The 15,174-nt window shown below is 50.5% G+C and overlaps 1 pseudogene; it reads left to right on the top strand.

Moving 5' to 3' along the window:
• The first annotated feature begins 4,169 nt into the window (after positions 1-4,169).
• Positions 4,170-15,174, top strand: part of LOC103215853 (anthrax toxin receptor-like) — a 36,987-nt pseudogene continuing 25,982 nt past the window's right edge.

The following is a 15,174-nucleotide window of genomic DNA, read 5'->3' as shown; positions in this document are numbered from 1 at the left end:
CCAGGTGCATTTTATGAGTCTCCTATGACCTAATACCAAAAACAGATAAGGACAGCACAGAAATCGGAAAGTATGGACCCATCTCTCTCATGATCATAAATAAACAAAAAGTTCTAAATTATGAGTAAACTCTATCTGGCATGCTTTAAAATATCATGGCCAAGTGAGGTTTATTTATAACATTTTAAAATTGGTTTTGCATGCATTAATGTATCTAAACATACTAAATTTAGATTACTGGACAGAAACACATGTTCATCACAAAATACCAGAAAAAACACTTGTTTGTGACTTGTAGCAAACCAAGATTAGTAGAGGAACTTTCTAATCTGATAAAAGAATTTCTACCAAAAGCTTTCAATGAATATCATTGTTAATTGTGATGTTAGAAACATTCTCTTTAAAATCAAGAATGCCTCCATCACTAGTCAACACTGGATTGGAGAACTAGTCAGCATAATGCTTATTCTTTTTTTTAAAAAAATTGTATTTTACAAGAAATCAAAATGAATCTACAGATGAATTAATAGAAGACAGTTTAGCCAGGTGGGTCAATATATAAACATGTAAGTACATTTCTGTATATGGTACACAGTTTAAAAACTTTTAAATTATCATTTACAATAGTAGTAAAATGTAGCATATTTTGGGAATGCACTGGACCAATGAGGTCAAGATCTTTGTAGGGGAATTTATATGAAAGGCATTGGAAAAGACCTGTGTAAACAGACATGTGCCATGTGTCATATTCACTGATAGGACAACTCTTCCAAATGAATCCATACATTTAATGTTATTATAATCAAACATTAAGAAGTTTTTGGGAGAGAGGAGACTTGATGAGCTGATTCTAAAATTTATGTCAAAGAGCAAATAGCCAACAATTACCAGAAGTAAAAACGGTGGATGATTGACCGTATTGTGTGAAGAATTGCTGTAGAACTTTGTGTATTGTCAGATGAGTCTAAGTTATCTTCTGGTTACCCCCTTCCCTCTCTCCATTTAATCATCTGAAAGGCACAAACTATATTTCTCATGGGTATATGTCATTCTCCCAAGTATCCACACCAGGTTCGCAAGGGAACGCTGCACATCCTAGTTGCTCAGGCACCAGGCTGTTGGGGCCACCTGAGTCATACCTAGACTCTTAAACATTTTCTGTCCAGAAATGGCACACATTACTTCTGTTAACTTTCCACTGGTCAATCAAAACCTGCCACGAACATGGCAGGGAGCACAGTCCTTCCTTTAAATGGAAAGGGACAGTGATGGATGGTAATACAGTCTTCCCCCACATAGTTATTAAGATAGTGTGGTATGGATGCTGTCAATACAAGCCAATAGATAAAGAGATTGGCAGCCTGGCCAACATGGAGAAACCTAGTCTGTACTAAAAATACAAAAATTAGCCAGGCACAGTGTGTATATGAAGAACTGTGTGTATGTGTCAGATGAGTCTAGGTTATCTTCTGGTTACCCCCTTCCCTCTCCCCATTTAATCATTTGAAAAGCACAAACTATATTTCTCGTGTGTATATATCATTCTCCCACGTATCCATCCCAGGTTCCCAAGGGAACACTGCACATCCTAGTGCCTATAATCCCAGCTACCCGGGAGACTGAGGCATTATAATTGCTTGAACCTGGGAGGCAGAGGTTGCAGTGAGCTGAGATGGTGCCACTGCACTACACAGCCTGGGCAACAGAGAGAGACTCCATCTCAAAATAAATTAATAAAAACAGATTCAAATATATATGGAATTTGAAACACAAGTAGTGACAAGATCAATGGGAAAAAATGGAATTGCTGGGACAATTTGTTATCTACATGGCAAAAAATGAAATCAAATATCTGGCACAAATCACACTTATAAATTAATTCTAGGTAGAATCAAGATTTCAATGTGAAAGACAAATCTTTAAAACTTGTAAAATAAAATGTATTTCACTTGTAACAGGGAAGAAATTCTTAAGATTCAAAATAGAGCAAATATTAAAGTTTAAGAAAATGACAAGCACTTTGGGAGGCCAAGGCGGGTTGATCACGAGGTCAGGAGTTCAAGACAAGCCTGGCCAAGATGGTAAACCCCATCTCTACTAAAAATACAAAAATTAGCTGGGCGTGGTGGCGGGCACCTGTAATTCCAGTTACTTGGGAGTCTGAGGCAGAGAATTGCTTGAACCTGGGAGGCAGAGGTTGTAGTAAGCTGAGATCACACCACTGCACTCCAGCCTGGGCAGCAGAGTGAGACTCTGTCTCAAAACAAAACAAGCAAACAAACAAACAAGCAACCCACCACCACCACCACCAACAAAAAAAAAACAAAAGAAAAAGAAAATGACAAACAACTGGATTACAACGAACAGCTTTTGCTTTACTAAGAGACAACAAATAGAGTGAAAAAACAAGCCACACCATGCAAGAAGATATTTGCAACAATTGATAAAGGATTAGTATTCAGAATTTAAAGAATGTGAATGAATCAATAGGCAAAAGACAAACACCCAAATCAAGAATGGACACACAGGCATGAGTAGGCACTTCGCAAAGGAGGGAACATGAATCACCCAAAATCATGTGAACAGATGAACAATCCTTTAGTAATTAGGAAACTGCAAATTAAGACAATACTTTTGTCTATTGATTAGACATCAAAAAATAATTAGAAATAAAAAATCTAAAATATGGCACTACGAAGAGTCATGAAGGATATGAAGCAAGAAAACCTAATATGCTTTCGGAGGAATTACACCAACTTTACCCATTCTAAAATACCACTTATTTAAAATAATCTGTTATTTTAAACACCACTCCAAAGCAAGACAAAACCCCCCAAAGTCCCCTAACCCAGAGCTTTTTATCACTTGTAATTTTTTTTTTTTTTTTTTTGAGGAAGAGTCTCACTCAGGCTGGAATGCAATGATGCAATCTCGCAATCTACAGCCTCCGCCTTCCAGATTCAAGTGATTCTTCTGCCTCAGCCACATGAGTAGTTGAGATTACAGATGTGCACCATCACGCCTGGCTAATTTTTGTATTTTTAGTAGAGATGGGTTTCGCCATGCTGGCCAGGCAGCTCTCAAAATCCTGACCTCAAGTCATCTGCTGGCCTCAGCCTCCCAAGTGCTGAGATTATAGGCATGAGCCACCCTGCCTGGCTGTCACTTGTAATTTTTGTGTTAAATATGTTGAAAGATCTATTTTAGACTTATTGAAGAAGAATTTTAAATCATATATCACTTCTGCATACAAAAATGAAGAAAATAAAATTAAGGTGTTTCTAACTATCACAGTCTAACTTTTCTGAGTCCGACTTGAATCCCATCATCAGTGTCCACATTTTTCCACACACTGTAACGTCTCTGCCATTCAAAGCATTGGTCATATAGCAGTTTTCCACTGGGATGTGAACTCGTCCACACTCCTGCCCTAGAGAGGGGGCCTGTGTTCCTCCCACTGACTCTGGGCAGCTGTGACTGCTTGGACCAATAGAGTACAGTGGAAGTGACGCTGTGTGACTTCCAAAGTGATATCATAAAAGGCTCTACAATTATTGCCTTGCTCACTGGAAATACTCACTCTTGGAACTCTGGGCCACCTGTAAAAGCCCAAGCATCCTGAAGCTGCCATGCTGGGAAGAAGCCCAGGTCACACGGAGAGGCTCCATGCAGGGTCTCCATTCACAGTTCCAGCTGAGCCCAGCTTTTGAGCCCTCCTGCCCAGGAGCCACACTTGTGAGTAGAGCAGCCTCCAGATAATTCCAGTGCCCAATCCTTCAAGTCTTGTCGGGCTGCTCAAGCCTTCCCATCTGGGGCCCCAGACATGAGGAAGCCCTCCCTACTCTGCCCTGAGTGCCTGATCATCAGAACCTGTGAGCGTAACAAAATGGGCCTGTTCTGTGTCCCTAAATGAGGGGGGTCTGGTGCACAGCAGTAAAGAACCAGAATGTCCCTCATTCACAAGGACTCTGGCAACACTGCAGTTTCCATCTCCTTCCAGATCGGCTATCCCCTAGGAGACTTCAGTGTCACACAAATGACCTCTCACTGCCAACACTCTGACCTCCCAGTCCTTGACTTCCTCACCCACAGCAATGTCCTCACCTAAGTCACCTGGGCTAACTCTTCCAGTGAACAAACGGCAGGGTCTGGGAGTTCTAAGGGACACCATGAGGGCTGTTATAAGGGAAATGGAAGCTTCCTCTTGTAGCCCCACCAAAGGTCCTGTGCCTCCCCCTGGCGTTGTTAACATGCAGGATATTGGGAAGAGCAGCAGGTCACAAAGTCACCGTGTCAAGCCTCCTGTCAATCATAACAGGGAATTCATAACAGAGTTGGAGTGGGAGGTGGGGAATTGGCATCACTCGCCCCGGCTTCTGAGCCGGTGCCTCCGGCTTTTCACCAGCGCTTGATTCCGTCTCAGACCAAATATGCGGATGTCCTTTGTCACCTACTCCATGGACTGTGACACCGTCTTGCTGCTCACCTCAGACAAGTGAGTGCTGCTTTGAGCCCCAAAGGGAGGCCTGATGAGCTGAGCCAGAGGGGGCTCCAGGGAGCTGAGGGATCCCCGGAGACCTTGGTTGGGAGTCTGCCAGCATACAGGGCAGGCCGGACAGGGCAACTCACAGTACCCACCCTGACCTTAGCCCCGGCTCCCCTGCATCCTTCTACCCATGGCTGCAAGGTTACCTGCAGGCCCCTGTGCTCCAGAAGTTCTCAGCTTCCCCCACTTCACGCTCCCCTGCCCTCTCTCTGCCCTGCCTCCTTCTCTGGGAGGTGGCTGTGAGGATTCCCGGGGTGCAGGGGCTGGCGGAGGGGTGGGGGCATCCTGTGAACACACACCTGTGCGGGCTGCTGCTCTGTGCCTGTTCCCCCTGCCCTGGCCAGTGCGGGAGGGAGACAGGATCAGAGCCGGTGGTGAGATTCCTGGGCCTTTAGTGCAGGGATGCTGGCAGGACCAGACAGGGGAGTCCCTGAGTGGGGTTCTGAGCTCCAGGCCAGGCTGGGAAACTGGAGAGAGGTAGGAGGAGAAAGCTAAGGTGGCTTGAGGTGGCCTAGCAAGGTGCCCAGGCCCAGCAGGGTGCACTGCAGACTTCCTGTTTGGTGGGAGGTGAGGGCACTTCCAATGCACATGCCCAGAACTTGGCCCAGATAAGGTGAAGCACAGGAGAGGTGAGGACACTGAGGACTGGATGGGGGCCTGGACCCCACTTGCAGCTTCGAGGGAATACAGGGTGGGCTGCCACATCTTGAGCTGGGGGGAGGCTTGAATCTGTGTGTCCTGCGCTGTGGGTTTGGCAGAGAGACTGGAGTGGGTGTGAGGTGGTAAAAAGCAAGTCTATTGGGGAGGACTGTGGCAGATGACCCAGATGGGGAGCGGGGTTTGGGCATGGCCAGAGGAAGGCCAGGGCATGGCCTCTTCTGGGTAGGGATGGGCCTGGCCTCCTCCCCTCCTGGGCTGGGCAGGGCAGGGCTCTCAGAGCTCTGGCCATGGCAGGGACTCTGCCCGGAGTGGGAAGCCATCCTTCGGGGTCCATGCTCTGTCCAGCCTTGCTGTGCAGGCTCAGCCTGTCACATTGGATTAGCCTGACCCTAAGTCCCTGGCCCGTCCCAGGCCTGCCACCAAAGCCAGTCCTGGCTGCCCCAGCCCATTCTGTCTGTTTTAACAGCAGCTGACAGGGCACATCCCCTAGCCAGCCTGCAGATCAGTGTTCGGCCCCTGCATGCATAGCCGTCAGGGCTGCCTCTCCAGCCTTTGGTCTTCTTGTTTCAGGGGCACAGAAAGTCAAGGAGGCCAGGCAGTCTAAGTTAGTAGATTTGGTATTTCCTGTAGCAGGGTAAAGAGAGAGGAGGAAACTGAGTCAGGGTCTGGGGTCTGGGGCTGTCTGGTCTGGGTGCAGGACTGGGGGCTTAGCAGGATGACTTTTCCCAAATGCAGCCCTACCTGTTAAAGGATGGAGTGCCCAACCCAAGAGAGTCCTCCTTGGGTTAGGGTTTGGATTAGAGTAAGAGTGAGAGTTTGGAATGTCAACCCCATTGTCAGTGGCTGACTCTCAGTTGCCCATCCCTGGTTCAGGGCTAGGGTTAGGGTTAGGGTTAGGGTTAGGATTAGGGTTAGGGTTAGAGTTAGAGTTAGAGTTAGAGTTAGGAATGTCAACCCCATTGTCAGTGGCTGACTCTCAGTTGACCATCTCTGGTTCAGGGTAGGGTTAGGGTTTGGGTTAGAGTTAGAGTTATGAATGTCAGCCCCATTGTCAGTTGCCCTCAGTTGCCCATCCCTGGTTCAGGGTTATGGTTAAGGTTAGAGTTAGGAATGTCAATCCTATTGTCAGGCGCTAACTCTCAGTTGCCCATCCCCCGTTAGGGTTAGGGTTAGGGTTAGGGTTAGGAATGTCAGCCCCATTGCAGTTCCTGACTTACAGTTGCTCATCCATGGGAAGCTCCCACTGTCACTAAAGATAGTCTAAGCGGGGCCCTGGTGACATTTCTCAGGCCTGCATTCTCTAGAACTGGGATGAGATTAGAAGTCCTGAAATCTATGGTCAACATCACAATGAGGAATGAGCAGGACAGAGCCCTTGCTTGGCCCCTTCTCCATCCAGGAGGCCTTGCACGGTGAACAGTGGCTCCCAGAGAGCTTGGGAGTTTTTTATTTTATTTTATTTTGAAACGGAGTCTCACTGTGTCACCCAGGCTGGAGTATAGTGGCGCGATCTTGGCTCACTGCAAGCTCCGCCTCTCAGGCTCATGCCATTCTCCTGCCTCAGTCTCCTGAGTAGCTGGGATTACAGGTGCCCGCCACCACACCCAGCTGATTTTTTGTATTTTTAGTAGAGACGGGGTTTCACCATGTTAGCCAGGATGGTCTTGATCTCCTGACCTCGTGATCCGCCCGCCTCGGCCTCCCAAAGTGCTGGGATTACAGGCATGAGCCACCGTGCCCGGCCAGGGAGCTAATTTTTAACAGTCCATGTGTTTCCATGTCAACCACCTTTTTGGAGTTTTTTTCAGGAAGAAAATAAAAGAGGGTCTCGACCAACTTCAGAAAATGGTGCCTGAAGGACACACATCCATGCAGGCAGGATTTAGAAATGTATACACCCCTTGAGCTCCAAGAATCAATTCTAGTTTACAAGGTCTTAGAGTATCCGTGTCCAGGTTCGATATTTCACTGTCCAGGTTCGCTATTTCTTCATTTTCTTGCAGGCAATTCGGCAGATGGAAAATTTCAACTCCACATGTAAGCACCTGGGGAAACAGAGCTGGGCGAGAGCCTCAGAGAGCTCTGTGTGCAGATTCTGCAAGGCCACACCTGTCCTGCCTCTTGGAGCAAGTTGCTCACCTGCTCTGAGCTCCAGGTCCCTCCCTGGTGCCGTGAGCATAGTAAGCCCCCGCCCCATGGAGTTCTGAGAACTGTGTGGGATCCTGCGTGTGCACCCCTGGTGCTCATAACCCTGAGGTGCTTGCCCTCCAGCTGGGCTGTGTGAAAAGGAAAAGGGAAGAGCCAAGGGGTTTGCCCCCTTGCACACACCTTAATCTTCCTCCTCCCTTCCTCGTTTCCCCTCTGAGTGACTTGCATTCCCTGAATGTGTCTCAGATGATGCAGAAGGCTGTCCACAGCCGCCGACTCCCCTCCCCACTGTGTGGCTGCAGCTCTTGTCAGGAAAAGGCAGGGTTGGTGGGGAAAGGCATTGAGGTGGCCGTGGAGTCCCCTGCCCAGGTGCCACTGATCTGGATTCCTGTATTCCTGGGCCCACAGATGCCGGCAGGGCTGCCCACAGGCTCTGCCCACAGGAGAGCCCGGCTGCTCCTCCCCCTGCCTGTGCCACAGGCCTGTGCTCATGGAGTCCTGGCTGGAGCTGCCCTGAGGCAGAGGTGGTGCTGCTGCTAGTGGGTGAGAGTACAGGCAGCCTGTTGAGAAAGGGTCTGCCCCTCTCAGCTCCTCCTTTTTAAATGGGTGCTGGGCTGAGACCTTCCTCACTCTAGGGGTCTCTGGATAGCAGGTGCTTGGCTCTTGGCAGCCTCTCCCTTGGAGGATGAGGCGGGGGCACCTGGCCATGCCCTGGAGTGATCAGTGCTGTGGGCCTGGCGGCCCACAGGGGTCCTGGAGTATTGGGGTGATCAAACCCAGCACCAGATCATGGGAGTGATGAAGTCTGGCGGAGTCAAAGGAATGAGAAAAAGACAGTTTGAGAGAGAAAGTGGGATCAGGGGGCCATCACGAGTGTGGAGGCTGCAAAGGCCCCGGGCTCTGGGAGTCCATGCTATTTACTGGTGCTCAAACAAAGAAACAGGGGGTGAGGATGCAGGGGTTGAAAGGAAACGGTGTATCAAGTGAATGAGAAACATATAGCTGCTTGAGATAATGGGAGTGCTAGAAGCAAGGAGCCAGCAAGTCTAGCAGACATGCAAGCCCTGCCTCAGCTTCTCTCCCAACACTCAGCTTTTCTCCCAACACCAGAGCTTTTGGAGGTCACTTCTAGGGCCTTTGCTGAGCAGGCCACTCCTTGCTTCTCCTGCAGACAAGGTTTCCAGCATGATTATTGCTATGACCGATGGAACAATGATGAAACATCCATTTTTGGACACTCTCAAAGAAGTGAGTTCAGTTCGTATTTATCAGCATTTTGCTCCTTGTATTTTGGTAATTAATTCTGAATGCCTTCTTTCCCTTAAGCTGAAAGGACTTGGAACCTGGGGGCCACCATTTACACCCTGGGTGTGGCTGATTATAGGAAAGACCTGGTAATTCCAAACAGCTTAACCAGGTACCAATATGGAGCCTTGTGGTCAGGTTAGGGTTAGAGTAGGGAAGGGCGTCTCAGGTGGCTTTCCGAGGGCCACCCTAAGAAGGGTCATCTAATCTGCCTCAAGTGAGTTGGGCCAACCCATGACTACTGCAGAAATGACAGCATGTCGTATAAATCCCACCACACCAGAGGGGAGGGCGGAAGAGCTCCCCGGGCACTCCCTGAGAGTGGGCTGCTGGTTGGAGAAGGCTGTGGCTCTCAGAGCCTGGCATTCTGCTGCCCCCAAAGCATGGGGGCGGGACACTGTCCCCTGGGCCAGGGGTCTGCTGCATCCTCACCCCTGGGCTGGGGATCCAGCTCTGCTTTCTGTAGATAACAGCAATTGCAGACAGCCCTGACCATGTGTTTGCAGTGGAGAATGGCTTCAAGGCCCTGAGAAGCAACTGTTGATACTGTGAGTGGGTGGAGGTGAGGGGCTAGGGGCCTGGCTTCTGTGACCGGAAGCTCACTCTCCCTGCCCTGTCCCACTCCTACTCATGTGTTCCAGCTCACATCAAAGACCTGTCTTGAAGCTATGTTGGTGGAGCCTTCCTCTGTGTGTGTAGGAGGTGAGGGCTGCGGAGGCCCTGTGGTAGCCAAACGGTGGTGTGCGTTGAGTGTGTGCATGTATGCAGTGTGCGTTTGTTTGGTATGTGTTGGGGACGATGTGTGTGGGGAGTGTGTGATCGTGGTGTGTGTATGTGGTGTGAGTGTGTTTGGTGTGTGTATGTAGTTCGTGTGGGTGCAGTGTGTGTAGTGTGTGTGGGAAGGTGTGCTGTGGGAAGCTTGATGTGTGTGAAGTCTGCAGGGGAGGGTAATATGTGGTCTGTGTGTTGTGTAAATGTGTGTGTGATCTGTGTGTGGGGTGTGTATGTGGGCTGTGAGTATAGTATGTGGGGGGTATGCATGAGTGACGCATCTGTGTGTGTTGTGTTGTGGGTGTATGTGGTGTGGGAGCTGAGGAGGTATGTGTTGTATGTGTGTGGGGGTGTGAGTGTGTGTACGGGGCATGTATGTATGTGCGTGTGGTGTATGTGAGGAGTGTGTGGCGTAAGTTGGGGTGCTGTGGAAGTGTGTGGGAAGGGTACCTGGTGCGTGGTGTCTAGTGTGTGAGTTTGTTGTGTGGAGGAGTCGGGAGTGTACTGCTTGTGTGTGTGGTGTGTGCCTGGGATGTGTGCTGTGTGTTTGCTGTTTGTGGTGTATGTGTGTTTACTATTTATGTGTGTCTGTGGTGGGGGTATGTACAATAGGACTAGAGTGTTTGGATGTGTTGTGTGTGTCATACATGGGTGTCTACATGGGTATATCTTGTGCATGTGGCATGAGGGGAAGGAAATGGTGTGATGGCATGTGTGTATACTTTGTGTGTGCATTCAGTGGGTGGTGGGTGTATGTGCCGTGGCTGTGTGTGTATGGTATGGGATGTGTAGGTGTGTGCTTGGTATTTTTGGTGTATACGTGTTTGCTGTTTACGTTGTGTGTGTGGGGTGTGCTGGGTGTGTGTTAGGGGAGTGGGGAGTGTGTGGTGTGTGTATGATGTGTGATGTGTGTGTTGTGTGTATGGGATGTGTGATGTGTCTTTAGTATTTTTGGTGTACGTGTGTTTGCTATTTATGTGTGCGTGTGGTGTGTGGGTGTGTGTGCTTTGGGTGTGTGGTGTGTGGTGTGATGTGTTTGGTACGGGGTGGGTTGAGTGTGTTTGTGGTACAGTGTGCATGGGTGGATGGGTGTGGATGTATAGCCCACATGGGTGTGAATGTGAGTGTCCATTGGCATGGGGAGAATATGCGGGGGTGGGGGTATGAGTACCTGTGCACAGTTAGTGTGTTGTTACCTCACAACAATAAGTTTAACTCTAAAGCAAGAAAAGACATGTGTGAGAAACTCTCAGGGAAACACCAGCAAATGGCATGGAGCAGCAGGTAACCCAGACCACAGGCCAGGTGCAGCCATGGCTCCTCCCAGGAAGGCCAGGCAGGTGCAGAAGGTGAAATAGTTGTGAAATTTACCACATCAACAAAAGGGGAAACAGGAACCAAGAGGTTATCTCAGGGGATGAAGAACAAGAAGTGGGGGCGTCAACATGCCACAGCACCTTGGGAGCAGAAGGAAACCTTCATAGCTCAACAAAGGCGTCCACACAAACACTCTCGGCTCACTTCAATTCCACAGGATAAATCCCAGCATCTGTCCCTACTGTCTGAAATGTGGCAAGGGTGAGTCCTGGCATGGGTGGTGACAGCCTCGTGTGGTCCTCTGTGATGACCCCTGTCTGTCCTGACCTCCGCCTGTGAGTGCTGGAACTCTGCATGGCCGGCATTTACGCAACTGCAGCTGCTGGAGAGGAAGGGAGCCTTGGTTGTCCTCCATCCATGGGGACAGCACGAGGCTGGGTGCTGCTGGCCCCAGAGCAGCAGCTGGGCTCTGGCCTCCCGGTTCCTAACTGCAGGGTGCCCTGGCAGTAGGCTGTGGGGACAGACACACAGTCCATGTCTGCGTTCTGCTCTCCATGGGCACACGACCAGGAGCAAGTTGTCCAATGTCAGCGAGCTCCAGAGGTGCCTCCCATGAACAGAAAGGATGCTGTCAGGCCTGTCGTGAGTCCCAAGCCACTGGGCTGTGCGAGGACTGGTACAGGGCTGGGAGCTGGTGGGACCCAGAAACAGGAGCTGGGCTGACACTTCCATGATTGGTCCTGGGCTGTGGCCCCTACTCGCCTCTCCTTGATGCAGAGTTGAGGGTGGGGGTGGAGTAGAGAGCTCCCTTCCCCCTCAGGGTCTCTCTGCTGCTCCTGATTTAAAGCTGCTCAGCCATGTAGCCAGTGTGACAGCTGTGCTCCTCTGATGATGTCCCCTGGACATGCACAGGCTGTGGCGTCTGAGCAGCCCTGTCAACCCCAGGTGAGGATGTGAGTCGTCACTCCTCCCTGGAGGCAGCTGAGTTGAGGTGACAGGTGCCCTCTGCCCACCAACTCGGCCCTCTGCCTCTGCCCATGTGGCCTGGCAGTCACAGCCCCGAACTGTCAGCTGTTGGCCAAGTTGGGCAAACATGGAGGGTGACAGTCACAGGAGGGAAGGGCCAAAGCAGGAGCCTAAAACCCAAATGCAGCAGAATGAGCCTGTCAGCAGGCTGCCGCCGAGAAGCCAGGAGGGCTCCAGGGAACCCAGGAAGGAGTCCAGGGAGGGAGGCACGCAGCCCAGACTCCCTACCCCCATTTAGCCCTGGGCCTCATATCCAGCCTGGGAGAGGCCTCTGCTGGCCTCACTGCTCCAGGCCATTCCTGAGCCCATCCCCCACACATAGCTGGAGGGTTTTGGCAGGCACCTCCCTTCCAAGCCTGGCAAGTATCTGAGGCTCTTAGCAGGACCCCCAGGCCGTCCAGCAGCCACTCCCTATCCTGGACGCCCTGTGCAGAGGTGGGACCAGGTAGAACATAGGCAGTCTGCAAGCCCTGCCTCACCTTGAAGGGCCGAGTCCACCTTCCTTTGCAGCCCTGCTCATAGGGCACCTCCTCCTGGAAGCCTTCCCTGATGACCAGCCCCTCTGACTCCCTGCAGCCAAGGGCTTGGTCTGTGCCTCTCATCAGTCACTTGTCACCCAGGTTGTATCATGACTTCTGGTTGTCTATGTCCACGTATAATTTTCTTCTTTAGTTCTTTGGTTTTCTTCCACCCTTTATTGTTGAAATTTTCAAACCTATAGGTGAGTGGAAAGGATTGTGCAATGAACACAAATACACCTCTGTCCACTACTGGGATTTTACACTGAATGTTCGCCCATGTTCCTTTATCTCTCCCTCTCTCTCTCTTTTCATCCATCCACCTTGCAAAAAAAAATGTTTGCAATACATAGAATACATAGCCCTAATATAGCCTAGAATGTAATTTGCAACCACCCCGACTGAAGCTTTGGGGCAGCCCTCAGTCCTGCTCAGGGTGGCTGAGTTGGGCTGACCAAGGGGCACAGGCTGACCAAGGGGCTGACCAAGGGGCCCAGTTGCTCCCTCCCGGGCACACACCGAGCCGAGGTCTGGCTGGTCAGGGCCCTTTGGACATCTGAGCGAGGAAGATATTGAAAATGCTACCTGATGGCATCAGATTTGGAAGCAGCTGCTGTCGGTCTTAGTGGTGGGAGAGGACCCGATACTTGCCCTGAGGCAGGGCCACGTCTGCTTGCTCAGCACAGGGCACCAAGCTGGCCTTTCTTGCTCTCTCACAGCCTCAGTGCCCCCACCAGGCCCAGAGTCTTCCGAGGACAGCATAGTATCCATCAAGTGGGTGCCCACAAGGGCTGGGCTGGCACCTTGAGCAGGAAGAGCAGGCCAGGCCTAGCTGGCTGATGTCAGCAGTCAGTGTGCGGGTCTTTGGAGTGAGGCAGGCCTCAGAGCTCCTCATCTGAGAAGCATGGTTCCCTAGGTCCCAGCCAGGAGCTGACATGGAGAAACACAAACCCACTGAGGCCTGCATTTCCCATTTTCCAAGAAAGCTAGAAATCTAGATATTTAGGGGAAATGTTCAGGCTTTTAACTGTGGGCCCCCATTTTTGAAAGTACTTGAAAGCCTCAGAAAGCATGTTGGCAGGCCAGCTTCACCCACAGCCCGCCTTGAAGGTGTGACGCTGCAGGAAGGCAGGAAGCAGGGTTCACAGGAAGCTTTCCTTGGGTGCATGGACCAGGGGCACCCCAGGCATCCACAGGGATTGGAAAGAGCGGGGCCTGGGCCAGGAGGCAGGCGTGGAGGCCAATGCCCTTGGCAGCTTCAGACCTGCGGGAACCCCAGCTGGCTCCTGGGGCCAGCCCCACCTGTCCTGTGTCCCCTGTGGTATTTGTCTCAGGGTGGGAGTCACAATGGTGGAAGGACACACTTCCTGAACCTCAGGGTGGGTGCCCTGTGGTCCTTGCTGGGTCAGGAAGAGCAGGAGGTGAGGAATCACCTGTAGATCTCTGGAATAGCAGCTAAAACTGGGCCTCTGTGATAGATTCCCCTGAGCAGTCCTGGCCCTGCCCCTGCCCCTGTGGGTGTCCTCCCTGCCACAGGCACACAGAAAGACAGGGAGGAGAGACCCCGAGTGTTCAGCAGCCCTGAAGGAGGCATCTAGGCCTGGGCACCCAGCTGAGTCATGAGACATGGTGTCTTCAGGCAGCATTATGGCTCCGCTTACACCTTACATCAGGGAGGGCCTGGCTGAGTGCATGGCCAGTACCCCTGGGGCCTGAGGGAGCACCACAGATTTCAGGGCAGGAATAGCACTTTGAGCCTGCCCTGTGCAGGGACCAAGGCCTTTCCTTAGCATGTTGGTTCAGGGATGGTAGGGAGAGAGTCCTTGATTGTGCTCAAGGCCCAGCTGCCTCCTCCTGGACCCTCAGTGACACCAGATGAAGATTTGACCCAGTGGACACATAGATGTTGGTCAAACACTGCTCCTTCCTTACAGGAGCCTCTGCAAATTCAGTTTTGGGGGAGGATCTCCAGGATCAGGGAGGTCAGAGGGGAAGCAGCCCTCCACTCTTCCTCACTCAGACTTTTGAATGTTGTCCTTGCAGATCCTACCATGTGGTTATTCATGGAAATGGCTTTTAGACTCTAAAGAAACAAGACGAAGTTATTTGCAGATCTATCTTCAAACGAAAGCACTATCATTGGTAAGTTGTCTCCTCGGTGCCTCTGAATCACGTATTTCCCATGCAATACTGCCTTTCCCGTTTTGGAATGTGTGCATTATGCTTATGTTTCAGCATCCCTAACCCTAAAATTTGAAATCTAAAATTCTCTGAGCATTTCTTTTGAACACCATGTTGGTGCTCAAAAAGTTTCAGATTTTGAAGCATTTTGGGTGTGGATTTTCATATTACAGATGGTCAGCCACAGTTGCACCTAACTATGCAAAATCACATGTGTAGAGCAGTTGGTTCGTGGAAGGGCTATAGCATTTTTTAAAAATCTCCTATTATTTGGCAATAGGCATCAGAGGACCTCTGTGATGGTGGAGTGGCCTGAGGAAGCGCACAGTCCAGGCAGACACTGTGCCCTGGGTGCTGGGGAGGGGGTGTGCTCTTCCCCACTGAGTGCCTGGGGTGCAGTTGGATTTTTTGCATCCTCCTTGATCTTCCCAGGTGGCCCTTTGATACATTCATTTGATCTGGTGATAATATGTTCACTGACATCTAATTCCAGGGCCATGTGCTAATCCCAGGATGACTTCTCTTCCCCCAAGAGGCTTCTTGGTCATTTTCCTCCTTTCCATGAGTACATAGGAAGGGCTGGGCCTGTCATCCCCACATTCCCACTCATCAGCATTGTGTGGATGGTCTCAGGAAATTCGATTTTCACTGGGTTATACTTTCCAGGAGTGTCTTAGGAACTGAGCAGCCCCTTTCTAAGGA

This window comes from Chlorocebus sabaeus, chromosome 9, assembly GCF_047675955.1.
Source record: "Chlorocebus sabaeus isolate Y175 chromosome 9, mChlSab1.0.hap1, whole genome shotgun sequence".
Lineage (NCBI taxonomy): Eukaryota > Metazoa > Chordata > Mammalia > Primates > Cercopithecidae > Chlorocebus > Chlorocebus sabaeus.
Note: the sequence above shows the minus strand (reverse complement) of the source record. Positions and strands in the feature narration are given on the sequence as shown.